Below are 14717 nucleotides of genomic sequence, written 5' to 3' on the forward strand. Positions count from 1 at the left end.
CAGCAGAACACACTTGTTTCGTTAACAAAAAATAGTGTGCTAACCATGAGCTTTGAACACACAACTCTCGGATTTATAGTCGGACACACACCCTGTATGCCACCGTACTCATTACATAGTAAGTCGTAATATAAGTAGTTATTTTTGTTTACGTTGCTTTGTAATGTGTTACACTGGTAGTACCCGTGCGGACGGAAAAGTATAAGAATAAATTGAGAGAAATAAATTTTTTTTTAAATATTTTAGGCAACAGGATATTAAATTAACAATTATTCGTCAGGAATTCGAGGTCGATCAAAAAGCGAACATTCGCCGGACGAAGGCGTTGCTCTGAAAAAAGCTTGAATATATTACCATTTCACAGCGCGGATTTTGTCAAAATCTGGCGTAGTAGTAAGTATAAGAGAGAGGTTATAAGTTGAAAAAAACCAAACTGACAACATGTCGTATTCTCCGACGAAAAAATAATTAAAAGCATCAGCCCAGTCCGTCCGTCTGTCTGCTTGGCTGGAGCGCTCGATAACTCTCGACCGAATGAATCGATTTGGACCAAAATATGGCATTCGTAATATTTTGCCCAAAGTTAGCTTAAGTTCGAAGATGGGCCACGTCGGTCCACTCCCTGGGGTACCTCCCCCACAAAAGTTCGAACATGTTCGGAAAATTTGTGCGCACGATAACTCTTGGATCCCGATTTGGTCCATACTTTTCAAAGCCAACATGTCATGCTACTGGACTGACCTCCTTATTTCTCGGACCTTAATGTGATTGAAAATGTTTGGCATTGGCTAGCTCGAAAAGTTTGTGCTTCCGGCAAGTAGTACGACAATGAAAATGACCGACCTTATCGATGCAATAAAAAAGTTTGAACCACTTTTTTACTTAATTTATTAATAATAATTTAATAATTAAATTTTAATAATACTTATTTGGAAACAACACTTTATATGAGTTTTTAAAGGGGCCCCACGCAAAAATACAGTGTCGGCCAAAACTAAAGAACCCTCTCATTTTTTTTTTAAATTAAATTTTTTCAAGAAAACAATGTTGCATTTTTTTATATTTTGTTATCTTTATTAAACAAAAAACACAAAATTAAGGAATTCTGGATTTAATAAAAAAGTTAAAATTAAAAAAAAAAATAAGTCGCAAATATAAGTGGACAAAACTAACGCACCCCAAATTTTAAGAACAGAAAAATATTGAAATCAATTTTCCGTTGCGTAGCCTTTATTCTGGATGAAACACGCATATATCGCATCCATAGAAGATATTAAATTACTAATTAGTTCAGGCGATATTGCTTGCCAGGCTAATTTTTCCGGTTCAAATGATTTTTCTGTGGTTTGCATTTTTACGGTTGTTTTTTGAGTTAACGATCTCCCACAAGTCGGATCGACCTTTCTAGTTCCTATTCCCAAAAGGGACTAGTTCCTTAATATAGTTTCATAGTTCCGAGACCGATATAATTCAACGAATCTTTCTCTTTCATACTTCTTTCCGTTCCGAGACCTGAATAGTTCACCAAATCTCTTTCTTTCATTATTCTTTTTGTTTCCTTCGTTCCAAATATTCCCAAGACTGAAATGTTTAATCGCTTTGTAGATGAATTGACATAAAAATAAATATATTGCACGAAATAAACAGCAAAGAAGAAAGATCGATATATGCGTTAAATTATAGGAACGAGAAGAGCGCACGGAACTGTATGAACTAAAGGAACTATATAAACGCAAGAGCTGGATATAGTTCCAACAGTTCCTTGTCCGGAATAGTTCCTTGGAACTAGTTCGTTCCGGAGTAGGCCTACTCTAGTTGAGTAGGCCAATGGAGAACATCTGTCGAATTGGAAACACTCCTTAACCACTTTCGATACATGTTCTGTCTCGTTATCTTTCTGGAATATCCATCCAAGTGACATATCTTCTTAAGCATAAGCCAACATCACGCCTTTTTATACGTTCCGATAGTGGAAATGATCCATTAATTTTATGACTTGGTTCAAACCCTTGCCCCGAGAAAAAAAATCAAGACCATGGTGCTCCGCCTTTGCAATAATTAGAATTTTACCGTTGCCCATTTGGTCCTAGTCTTATGCCATCTGAATCCTTTAAATTAAACTTAGATTCATCAGAAAACACCACAGTCGTCCATTTTTGGACACTCCTTCAGATGGGTCTTGGCTAATTCCAGTCTAGTTTTTTTATTTTTTGTCGATACGAAAGGTACTCTTCTGTCAATTGTTCTTTTGCTAGTTTTTTTTTCAAATCTAAGCGATTTTGACCAGAAGATGCTGTAACATCATTTTTAGATGAATATGTTTTGGTATGGCCTAATTATAGCGGTACCTCCAGATTTTCGGTTTTTTAAGGATTTAAGCCAAATGTTCCTACTAAATTAACTGTAATTTGGTAGTAGATTTCAAAAATCAGAAAAGCCAATTGATAATTCCCTTCGCCGGGATGAAATCATAATATTGGTAGCGATCAGTAAAATTTTGCAATACTGTCAGTTCGTTTTGAAAAACTTTAATCTTAAACAACCAAAAGTTCTAGAAAGATGTTAATTGAAATCTTAGGTACATTTTTGTAGTTGACTGTATCCTTAATTTTTGTGTGGTTCGGTATCTGTGGACCAGAATCGGAGAAAAAAGTATAACAAGTAGGAAAAGCGTTAAGTTCGGTCGGGCCGAACTTTTTATGCCCTCCACCACAAATTTCAGCCATTTCGGTGGATTAATGTGGCCACAACCTTCAAAATACCGAAAATCGGAAGGTACCGTTCTATGGGTGCTATATGATGGCGTGGACCTATACCTAAAAATTTCTGGGGGAAAGTTTTATACCCCCAACGAAGACTAAATACCAAATTTCAGCCATCTCGGTGTGATAATGAGGTCAAAACCTTCAAAATACCGAAAATCGGGAGATATCGTCCTATGGGGGCTATATCAAAACGTGGACCTATAAAAACACTTTACGGTGGAAATGTTTCTTAGCCTCTGGAAACACAAAATACAAAGTTACAAACGATTCTGTTGTCAAAATATATTAAAATGACGCGTACTGTATATGGGACGTTATATGGGGGCTATACCAGAACGTGGACCTATATAAACCAACTTTGGTAGGAATGTTTTTTGGCCTCGGGAGACACAAAATACCAATTTACAACCAATTCGGTGGTAAAATGGGACAAATATCTTAAAAATTCCTTAAAACGACGACGCGTCACGCGTCATTTTGTATGGGGGCTACACGAAAGCGTGGACCTACATAGCCCGCTTTCAATACCAAAAGTCCCACGTACATATAATAGATTTTCCCAAAATTTCATCCACCTACGTCAATCCGTTCGGACGCTAGAGTGATTTCCACAGACGGACGGACATGGCTATATCGATGTAGAATTGCACGCTGATCTAGAATATATATACCCAGCAAAATGTTCGATGCCAAGGATGCTATTGAATCATGGGTGCAAGTGATCTGGCATGTCATCTTTTTAGCATTTTCACTCATGAATTTTATATGAGCGTGACCACCGTAAGATGACATTAATTTTCGGATCTTATGATGACATTCATTGTCGGATCCTAAGCATGTAATTTTGACCAATGCTTTGACATGTCATTTTCACCAACCCTTTGGCATGACATTTTCATGTCTTGTTTGGAGAATGGAAAATTCTGTATTGAAATATGATTTTCATGACAAACCAAACTCTTTATTAGTTTAAACTAATTCATGAAATAACTAGAACTAATTTATCAGCATAAAGTTTACACCCAAAATTTCAATTTTATCACCGCCGCTGCACCGCAACAGAGTTTACTTCGTCCACTCTCAGCCACTGATTTTGTTTCATCTTACAAAAGCTTTTCTATTATCTTCTTTTATTATCTTTCTTCTATTATCTTTCTTTTGTAACAAAACATTTGGAAATGTATACTTTTTTGTTTTGATGTCGCTACTTGTAGGGATGTACAAATCGACTTGTTTGTTTGTTGTGATCTGTACAAATGATTCAAATGCTGATGAAAAGATCGGATGTTTCACGACTTGCTATGCGATGACGTGATTTCATGGCATAATCACGTCATCGCATAGAACTCCTTCCTTCAAATTTTGCTGGGTTGTTTTTGGGGTCTACAATGATTGTTTCGAGTAGTTACAAACGTAGTGACAAACTAAATATACCCCCATCCTATGGTGGAGGGTATAAAAATCGAATATTTTCAAAAGTTTTTGGCTATTTTCACATTTAGGAACCGGTCATAGACATTTCGTATGTTCCAGAAAGTTGTTTGCTGATATCTTTGCTACATTATTGTTGTCCATTCTTCTCTTGAATTTTGAACGGTTTAGTATCTATGGAACAGGAACGGAGAAAAGAGGATACAAATCGCATTTGATTTGCTATTTTGACCATTAAGAACCGTTTCTACAGAGTTTGCATGTTCTAGAAAGTTCTTTACTAAGATGTAAGGTACATTTTTCTAGTTGGTTGTTTGCTTCAATTTTGATCGGTTTGATATCTGTGGACTAAAATCCGAGAAAAAATTAAAAGGGAAATTTGAACTTGGCGATTTTGACCTTGAAGGTGAGGTTAAATGGATTTTATGTGTTCACAGTTATTATTCTTTAAGACGAGAGCTACAATTTTTCTTCTACGGGTAAACCCCAATTCTTAGAGGTTTAGAAGATAAGTGCCTGACGAAATGATCCCCTTTGACATCAAGGCCTCAGGTCTTTGGGGGCCCATAACCGCGAAAGTTGAAGTGATACGGAAAAACGCCGGGACACATGTCTTCTTATTTTTGGACTTCTATCCCGCAGTGTAATTAAAAGAACACGTTAGAAAAAGAAATTTAAAAAAAAAATATTTGTAATTGTGCAATTTTTTCTGATGCCGACTTTTTGGACAACAAATTGTAAAGTTTGCCCGAAGTCGGCATGGGGTTAAAAACATTGATTTTTATACATTACTTTTAGCTAAAAATTATTAAAAATTTTAAACAAATACGTTAAAGGCTAATCAATAAAAAATAGTTTTAATATAAAATGAGTTTTAAGAGATTTTAAGCTAAATTAGCCATGATTTGAAGTACATATGTACGTTGTAGAGTGCCGACAACTGGGTAATAGTTGCCGATTATTGGCACGAACTAATTTATTTAAACAATATTTTTAAATCTACTTTTTGAAGAAAAATCAATAGAAATGTATATAATAAACTAGAAATGTAAAACTAATGAATGCATAAAGTATTGACCTTTCAAAAAAACAGTATTTTGCTAATATTGCAATTTTTGCATATTGAACAGATATAATTAAAAAAGTTGTTTATATAATCTAAAACTACACAAAATGACGAATTATAATAACTTAAATTCAACTTGATTGGACATTTAGACTCGGATGGACATAAAACTGAAGATAACAAAATCCTTAAAATGCCGAATGCACTTACCCTATAATATTTTACATTACTACGTGTATAATTTCCACACATCTGTGAACAAATATTTATGAAGCTAGAAACCTTTCGTCTACAAGAATTTGTACTTCCCTTATTTTTTTAACAAAAATCCACTTGCAATACACGCACCTGTTTGTCAATTCGCGCTGCATTCTTGCAACGATAACAATTATTTATCTCCAAGTAATGGCAACCCTAAAAAGTACACTTTACTATTAGCAGATATTGCTCAAAACATAAGATATAGATAGGTAGATAGATAGATACAATATTTTTTCGCCTGTTACAACACCACTTGGATAAGTTTGTTGTTTGTGTACATGTGGGTATGTTATGTGAGAGAGTTTGACAAAAAGTGTATATGTCATCAAAAATTGTCCATAGAACGGTAGACATTTTTTGATATATATTTTTTCATAAATTTCTTTTTTATCAAATTACTAAAACATTAAATGATGTCGCAATAAAAATAAAATTGTCCTAAAATTTAATTATTTTATAAACATCAAATAGCTACCGGCATTTGTTTTTACTTTATCATAGGTTTTTATTAATGGAATTTTATGAATATTAATTGTGTTTCTTTTTAATAAACTTTCAATGAATTTTCTTAATCCAAAGCTGAGAGAGATATACCAACAAACATGCATGCAAGACATGCGCGCTCTTTACGTTGTCTATCTCTCGCGATAGTTTCAGTGAGTAATCATTACCCAGTAATGGCTTTGTATTAGGATTCTCTCGTTTGCAATAAATTATCTCTCATTTTTAAATGGCTCTCCAGTGATGAATGTCTCTCTCAAAAAAATCTCTGTATACAAAAAAGGTTATGTTATTATGTTTCACTTTCCCATGCCGTTCGTTCCGGCAACGTGCTTCACTACTTTCGTGTTGTAAATTACCCTCATTTAGTCGTCCATGTTTTGTTTGTTTTAATTTCATTTCATTATCCACCACTAACTACTCCAAGTCACAGTACGTACGCCGTACATACGTACACCTTACAGTTATTTATCATCGTCGTTGTCGTCGTTTTATTGCATTATTTACACTCTTTCGTTCGTTCGTTCGTTTCGTTTTCTTTAGTCGTTGTGTTGCTGATGTTGTTGTTGTTGCTGTTATTATTATTAGTTTTATTGTTATTGTGTGTGATGAAGTTCACACGAAATACAAATCAAATTAAAATAGTTTTAGATAAAAGTTTGCCAACCGAACCGCACCGAACATCGTATTTATGGAATTGCCTGTCAGTAACAATTGATATTGACAAGTGTTGTATTTGATTTTGTTTAGTTGAATGAGAAAAAAAGCAACAAAAACTACACACCCTCTCATTAAATCAATATGACTGACACAATTTACTATGTGCATAGTAGGGGCTGAGACAACCGATGGCTATGTTTTCATTCTCTCCAAGCTGAATGACTATCAACAACTAATTGAGTAATTGAAATTTCAATATCACTAAGAAATCATGACGTTTTGTTTTTGTCTTGTTTTGATTTTGAGGTTAGGGGCTTGGCCGGCCATATTTGTATTGCCAACAAATTATTTTGTATGAACATGCAAAAGTAAACAAACTGAACATTATGAAATTAGCAGTGTTCTCAGGCATTAAATCGCACGCAGATCGTTTTAATAATTGTATGTTTGTTTTGAGCTATTATAGATAGCATTTAGAATTTTTTTATTTTGAAGATTTTTTTGGAAAATATGACGTTTAGGGGCATCTCTCGGATCGGTCTGAAATTTTTACCACAGGTAGCTCTTGGGACCCTGAACACAAGTATATATATTTTTTCCGGGGGAAATCCATACTTTCCCAGATATGGGTCTCGAATTTTTTGCTTTTATCACCATTACTACTAAAACTTATGCAATATGGGACTCGTTTTAAAGCTCACGAAGAGTACTTTCAAATGCCGCCAAGTGGTCTTAAGTAGCCGGCCTTTGGGCGGAGATTTATCACTGTTTTCTATAGACAGATGCAGAAGTCGTCATGGCGATCGAAACTTTCTTTTAAATTGTAAGTCCTCTTAAGTGGTCGACCTTCGGCCGGGGATTTCCTCCTATGGACAGATCAAAACTTTCTTTTAATTTGCAAGTGTTCTAATGCAGCAGGCCTTCGGCCAGATATTTAACACTTTCTCCTATGGACAGTTGCAAAAGTTGGCTACGCGACAAAAACTTTCCTTTAAATTAACCCAGGTAAAGCCACTGGTCGTTTAAACGCCACAAAAAATGATTGTAAAAACTTACGTAAATCTCTGGGTTTTTCGAATATTTTTGTGGGGTTTTTTACATTTTGTTATAGTATTATCTGTTATCTATCATTTCAAATCGCCCCGGCCTAATGTATATGACAAATGCTATATAGTAGATTATCTAAGTGAGCAAGAAAGTGGAAGCTTCTTCTTGCCAAAACGGCCTTAAATGTCGTATAGGGGGATCGAGCTGAAATTTTTACAGTAGTTAGACCTTGGGACACAAATATATATATATATATAATTTTCGGGGGGGAGTCCAAACTCCACGAGATGTGGTCTTAACATTTGGGAAATTTCGTAATTTAACACCATTACGTTGTTTGTGGGCACCTCCTGGATCAGGCTGAAATTTTTACCAATGGGACCCCGGAAACAAAGATATATTGTTTTCCGGGCAGAAGTCCATACTTCCCGAGATATGGGTCTTGACATTTTTCAATTCTAACGTGGGCAATAGGGGTATCGTTTTAAAGCTTATGCACGTGAGATATTTTTACACCTGTTTATATGAGAATGTCTTAAATTTCTGGTCGAAGCGGGCTACTTAGGAAACCTTTAATCCACTTAGCTCCGAGAATTTTTTTTGCGAGAAAACTTAACATTTTTTCTCTACAATGTATAGTTTTCCTGCAATCGGGCCTTGCTTCGTTTTTGATTGAGAAAATACTCTTAATTCTAAGATTTTTGATTAAACTTTTATCGCATATTGAATTTTTTCATCAAAAGTCGAAAATTAAAAAAAAGTAGATTTTTTTGAATAGCTTGGGTTTTAGGCAAATTGAGTTGAAATACATAGGTCAAATGAAGCTTTATAAGCGTCGCGTTTCTGATTCCTGGGATTGTATCGAGCAAAAAAGTCCAGTAGAACATATGTCTACCTAATAGGCTAGTTGATGTAGAGGTTCTCCTTTGGACCTCTCTCTCTACGGATCTTAAACATTTCTCCTGACATGCCTGGCTGGGTGGAACTTGTCCACAAGATTGTGATAGGGATGCTCACGGCCATAACACCCACGAAGTTACTGCTTGTAAAATCGCCTTTTCATAAAGATGATCCACTCTGTTCATGCGGAGGCACCCTGTTGCAGTACTAAGGGCGGCATTGTGGCAGATTTGAATATTTGCATACCACACTGGATCCGCTAAGCTTACTACAGACCATCCTATTGTTTTATAAAAGGTAAACATGGATTCTTTGACAGCACCCCAAGTGATACTGGATGATGCACTGGCTTTCGCGGATGACTTAAATATGCTATTGAATGTTACTCCCAATATCTTTGGGTATTTAGATGCCGGAATCAGGTCAATATGTTCAATGGAAGCCTCATTCAACCATCCAGGTGGGACACAGTGTGGCAGTAGATTGAGCATCGGATATTTTCATATTCCTCAGATGGTAGAATTGCACTAAATCAGCTATGTAGATGTGCCATATGCCATCGACGATAAGACCCGACGCCAAGATCGTACATACATTTCGATATCTATGCCATCAGGAAGGTGTGGAAAGGAAGAGGTTTAACAGGTCCGAATTTCAAAAACCTCTAACATATACACATAGAATTATAGAAGTCTCCGCTAAGTCCTCGAACAGCTTCGCATGGTTACCTGTATTCGATAGGTCAAGAGTCACCATGACTGTTCGCAGTCTTATGCCATGTTCTGGTACAGTCTTTAACTGCTATGTTTGGAATCCATTGGTAATTGGAAACTTTTTCTCATTATGGGAAGTAGTGTCTCTAGAATATTCGCTACTGGCGACAGGGAGGAATTTGGCCTGTACGATTCGCATCTGTTGGCACTGTAGGCTAGGTCAGTAGCGTAACCAACTTGCCAACTTTCCAGTCTTCTGATACAATATGAGGTTCATATACGTAGTGGCACACTTCTCTATGATTCTCGGGGTGCTCTTTATATATGCACACCACTTTGGATCCGTCACTGTTACGGTGCTTCCTTTCACCGATATTGTGTACTATTTACCGACAACGTGTTTATAAAATGTCGATAACATTCACACCTGGAGGGCACTTTTAAGCCTGGAGAAGCTTATTTTTGATCAACTAATTGCTTTTATCATTTATATATTATGAATATTTAAATCTTCAAACCAATTTGAAGAATTCTCCAACAAATGCCAATATGTAACACATTCCATGCATATTTAACAGATTTACATGTAAAGTGATTCTACCTCAACCCTACCCCATTCTAATAAAACTAACCAATTAATCTTTAGACAAATATTTGTGAATCATTTACATGGTAATTAAACATTGTCTTAATTGTTATTTAATTTAACACATTTTTAATTAACTAATAATAATAAATCCATACAACAGCAACAACAACAACATCTCTTAATCCAAAGACGACATATTCAATTAGAAAAGTGTTGGCAATAGATTTTGCATGTCATGCCATTGATTTCATGTTTTTGCCATTAGAGGATGGATGGGCATTTATTTTAATTAGAAAATCATCTAAAAATATAAATATTTATATATGGAATAGTACACACTCACATGAGAAATATGAATAAATTACAATTATTTTTTGTGTTGCTCAATTTTTGTTGCTAAATGCCGGTTGACCTTGCCATGGTCAATAAATACGATGCAGTACAGCAGTGCTCCATTCAGTACACACACATTCTGTAATAATTCAATAACATTTGCTGTTTCTCTATATGTGTGTGTGTGGCAATTGTTGTTGTATTTTTTGCAATTAATTTGACATTAAATTAATAATTTTGTATAATTTTACAATTCATGTGGCATATCTACGACAACAACAACAACAACAACGATGAGTGAGATATAATGTTTGTTTTATTTTGCTATCATCGCTTCTGTGACGTATAATACAGTAGAACATCTTAGGACATGATGATGATTGATTGTGGCAAAGAAAAAATTCATTCTAGTTATAACACTTCATTCTTTGAAAACATTTCGTTTTTATTGTGGCAGGTTCCTCTGTAATTATTACTGGTAATATAATTTCTTAAAATGCACTTAAAAGCGTTTATAATTATACAGTTTTATTATTCATATAAACTATTTCTTCATTTAGCAATTAACATTGACATTTTCATAGTTAAATATATTTATGCCAATTCAGTTGGCTGCATCGACCACAAGATACACTTTTCTACTACAGTGAACGAAAAAGGCTTCATAACACAAATGAAATCTTACGTTTTATCGATAAAAATTTTCATTGATTTTGAACTAACGTAGAACTTCATTGCACTATTGAAAAAAAGTTTAAGTTTTATTAAAATAAAATAAATATATGTATTAACTGAAACTTGTTCATGGCTGTAATGAAGTATTATCATTAAAGTAGTAAATGTATTTCATTATAGCTATGAAACGGTTTCATTACTACTATGAAACAGTTTCATTGCATTAATGAAAGTGTTTCATTTATTTAAGGACGGAATGTAATGAAACAAAATTTTCCTTGGTTCAAAATAATTGACAAATTTAATTTTTTCACACCTTAACCACTATAACTTCGTCATTTGTTAACCGATTTGAAAAAATAATAGTTTGTTCGAACGACATTATCCACTCTTTAAATGGAAAAAGGATCAATAGAAATCCGTTTTGAAAAAAGAAGTTATACCCGTTTAAACTTGAAAATCTTTGAAACCCCATTTTCTTTCACTACATTTACCGATATAAAACAAAAAACGAAGTGAACAAACGGTATTTTCGTTGTCCCAACACGATAGAATACAATTTTCGTCTTAGTGTTGGATCGAAAAATATACAAAAAAACGTGGATAAAAAAACTTCAAGTCAAAATCGGATGATTCGATTTTCACCGTAGACATATGTATGGTCTAGTGATATTTTTGCTCAATACAATCTCAGGAACACGCAGAGAAAAAAATATGATTGACCCAACAATATTCGAAGAGCAAAATATGTATTGTAAAGATATTGTTAAATTCCAAATGTAGTATTGTGATTCCAACAATTGGGTTTTGTTAAATCCAAAAATAGTTTTTGTCAACTGCACAATAGTTCTCTCTTTTCTTCGACAATTTTTTCTCTTCTCTCGCTATTCGATGCCGTGTTGAAAAAAACAATTATGGTGAGTTTTGTTTGTATGACATGATGCCTTTATCTTTGTTTTTGTGTGTATGTATACCAACAATGAGACTCTTCTTTTTATTTGCTTCTGTTTTGTTTCATTCTTCTATCTTCATTGTGCTTTGAGGTTTGGTGTTATACCGGAGTTTGTTAATGGTGTTTAATTATTCCTTATGTTGTGGTGGGTGCTTGTGGCTTTTTGTTTGTCTTTGTTGTCAGCCAATGCAGCAAACCATGCATTGTGTTCATCAATGATTGCAATATTATACGCGACATTTATATCCAAGTTATGCGAAAAGTGTATATGAGAAGTATATGCACTCAAATCAAAAATTTCTGGGCTGGTTTTCTGGGTTGACAATACTTTTTGTAAACAAAATTAGATTATGATAGTTCCTACAATCGTATTGTCAACGATTTTTACAATATTGCGGAAATTCGAAAGTTGTTTTTGTTTTCTATGTTTGGAACCAAAGATGGTATTTTTGGATTTGGATTACAATGTTTGAACAAAACAAATACATTTTTGGAACCAAAACAGATATTTTTGTTCCAACAAAAGCGAAAAATATTTTTTCTCTTCGTGAATCAGAAACACGACGTGCTCATTAAGTTTTTTTTCCTTCCATACATATCGCCACGGTCTAACCCTCATATCAGACGCCATTTGACTTTTTTTAAAGTTTGACAGTTTTTAGCCTAAACGTTGCACTATAGGTAATTTGCCCTGTTTTTGAGGCAAAAAGTCGATTTTGCTACTTTTAATAATAATAATAACTTTTTAGTTGGCATTGAAAAAAGAACATGTAAAAATTTATTAATATGAATTATATTTTTCAAAATAGCGTCATTATCGCGGTTTAAATTGCAGTCAAAGTGAGAATTTCGAAGAAGAACTAAAAAAATATATATTTTAAGGCATATTTCAATGTACTTAAAACCGCGGAAAAATAAACCAAATATAAATATTTGTAAAATGGAATAGATTGGCAATTGCAAGAGGAATTTATTTCATATATAATATAGCTTAAACATTTTGGGTAGCGACCAAAAAACACAAAAAGTCAGAAATAAATACTTTTTTTTTTAAACTCACTTCATATAGACTTATACTAAATTGGCCGTGTTTGGCCGTGATTTTGCCACCTAGAACACATTACTGAAAGTCTTCTGCATTGGTATTACTAGGTTTCGAAACCCGATTTTGCCCGTTTTTTTATATTTATGAGATTTTATTAGGTTACTTCTCAATAAAAAGTCTTAAAATTGTGGAAGTTTTGTTTGAGGAAATAAATAATAAATGTAAAAATATTGTTGTTTACAATTTCATTACAAGTAAAATAAGTAATGGCGACAAATTGTTCGATATATCCGTGGTTTTCTATAAACTGTGCGGCAGTAGTAAGCTTTATTTTATCTCTCTATTACATATTAATCATTAATACGGTTTAAAGGAGTACTAAACTCGTCTTTATTAACGTATATTCAAAAAATATACAAAACTGTAGTAACAATTCGTTGCAAAATCTACTCGCGGGGACAAAATTTGTGTTACTTACTACCGTTATCGTTTTCATCAGTTTGTTGTGTATAAGAAAACTAATGAAAATGGCATTGGAAAAAATAGCTTTGTTCGTTATATGTATACGTAGTTGCTTATAACCGTTGTTCCTTATATCCGAATTTATCTGTAAAAATCATTGTTTTATCTCACTTTTACACATAAATAATTTAAAAAGTTAAAAAATCCTTTAATTCCGCTGTTATTAATTTTTGTCTCAAAAACAGGGCAAATTACCTATAGTGCGTTGTGTTGTTTACAGTGACTTGAAAAAAATCACTTTTCAAAAAAAAATGTAGTTAACTTGTGAAAATTTTCGTCCGGCAAGTGTACATCGATCAAATTAAATGTTTGTATGTCAATAAAGGACCATCCTATAGCATTATCAAAAATACAATCGTGGCCGACACTCGCTAAAAATTCGAAGGACGTGAAAGTCATCAAAAAACGGGCGTTGTGCCAGAAAAAAAAATAAGCCGAACGAGAACGGATAATACAAGATTGCCATGTTAGTTGAAAGTTGTTCATGGAAGAAGTACTTCATGTTTCTTCGGCTGAACTGACCATGTGGCTACTATACGGCTTGAGGAACGAAGTACTGCTAATTCTGAGCGGTACACTACAATCTGTTAGCCTGAAGTCTCCTGAGAAATTCGAAAAACGAATAAGAGAAAACGAATCATTGTGTTCCATGACAATGTGAGCTCTCAAACATCCATTCAAACCAGCGCCTTTTTGAGCAGACAAAAGGTGGATTTGATGGGTCATCCACCGTACAGTCCTGACTTGGAACCCAATGACTTATTTGATTCTCGCACATCGAGAAAAAAGGCGTGGTCACCGATTTTCGTCACCAGAAGATGCTATTGTTGATCAAAACCCATATTTTGGAGGTGTCTCAATCGGAGTGGAACAAGTGCTTCACCAACTGGTTCGAGCGCATGAAAATGTGTATAAATCATGTTGGAGACTATTTAACCCAGATAAAGCCACTGGTCGTTTAAAAGCCATAAACATTTTTTGCAAAAATTGACGTAAAACTCTGGTTATTTCTAATATTTTTTTTTTGCATTTTGTTATAGTATTGTCTGTTATATCTGTCATTTTACGCCTATAAAGCTTCATTTGACTGATGCATTTCCACGCAATTGGCCTAAAACCCAAGCTATTCAAAAAAATCGGCCTTTTTGTAATGTTCACCTTTTTATGAAAATTTTAAATATGCGATAAAAATTTAATCATAAATGTTAGAATCATATAAAGTTAGGAATATAGTAAGAGTATTTTCTCAATCAAAAA

General features: G+C 34.1%; 1 protein-coding gene and 1 long non-coding RNA gene across 8 annotated transcripts in view; one reads left to right on the forward strand and one right to left on the reverse strand.

Annotated features, from left to right (window-relative positions):
* Window positions 1-6776, reverse strand: part of LOC141389329 (uncharacterized) — an 89536-nt gene extending 82760 nt beyond the window's left edge. Inside the window, exon 1 of the long non-coding RNA XR_012409022.1 lies at window positions 6384-6776. This is a non-coding gene — a long non-coding RNA (uncharacterized lncRNA). The remainder of the gene's footprint in view (window positions 1-6383) is intronic.
* Window positions 1-14717, forward strand: part of Bicra (BRD4 interacting chromatin remodeling complex associated protein) — a 370087-nt gene that overhangs the window by 260874 nt on the left and 94496 nt on the right. The gene's annotated exons all lie outside the window — the stretch shown is intronic.

The sequence above is a fragment of the Musca autumnalis genome, unplaced genomic scaffold (genome assembly GCF_047663935.1).
Source record: "Musca autumnalis isolate F117 unplaced genomic scaffold, ASM4766393v1 scaffold_1, whole genome shotgun sequence".
Lineage (NCBI taxonomy): Eukaryota > Metazoa > Arthropoda > Insecta > Diptera > Muscidae > Musca > Musca autumnalis.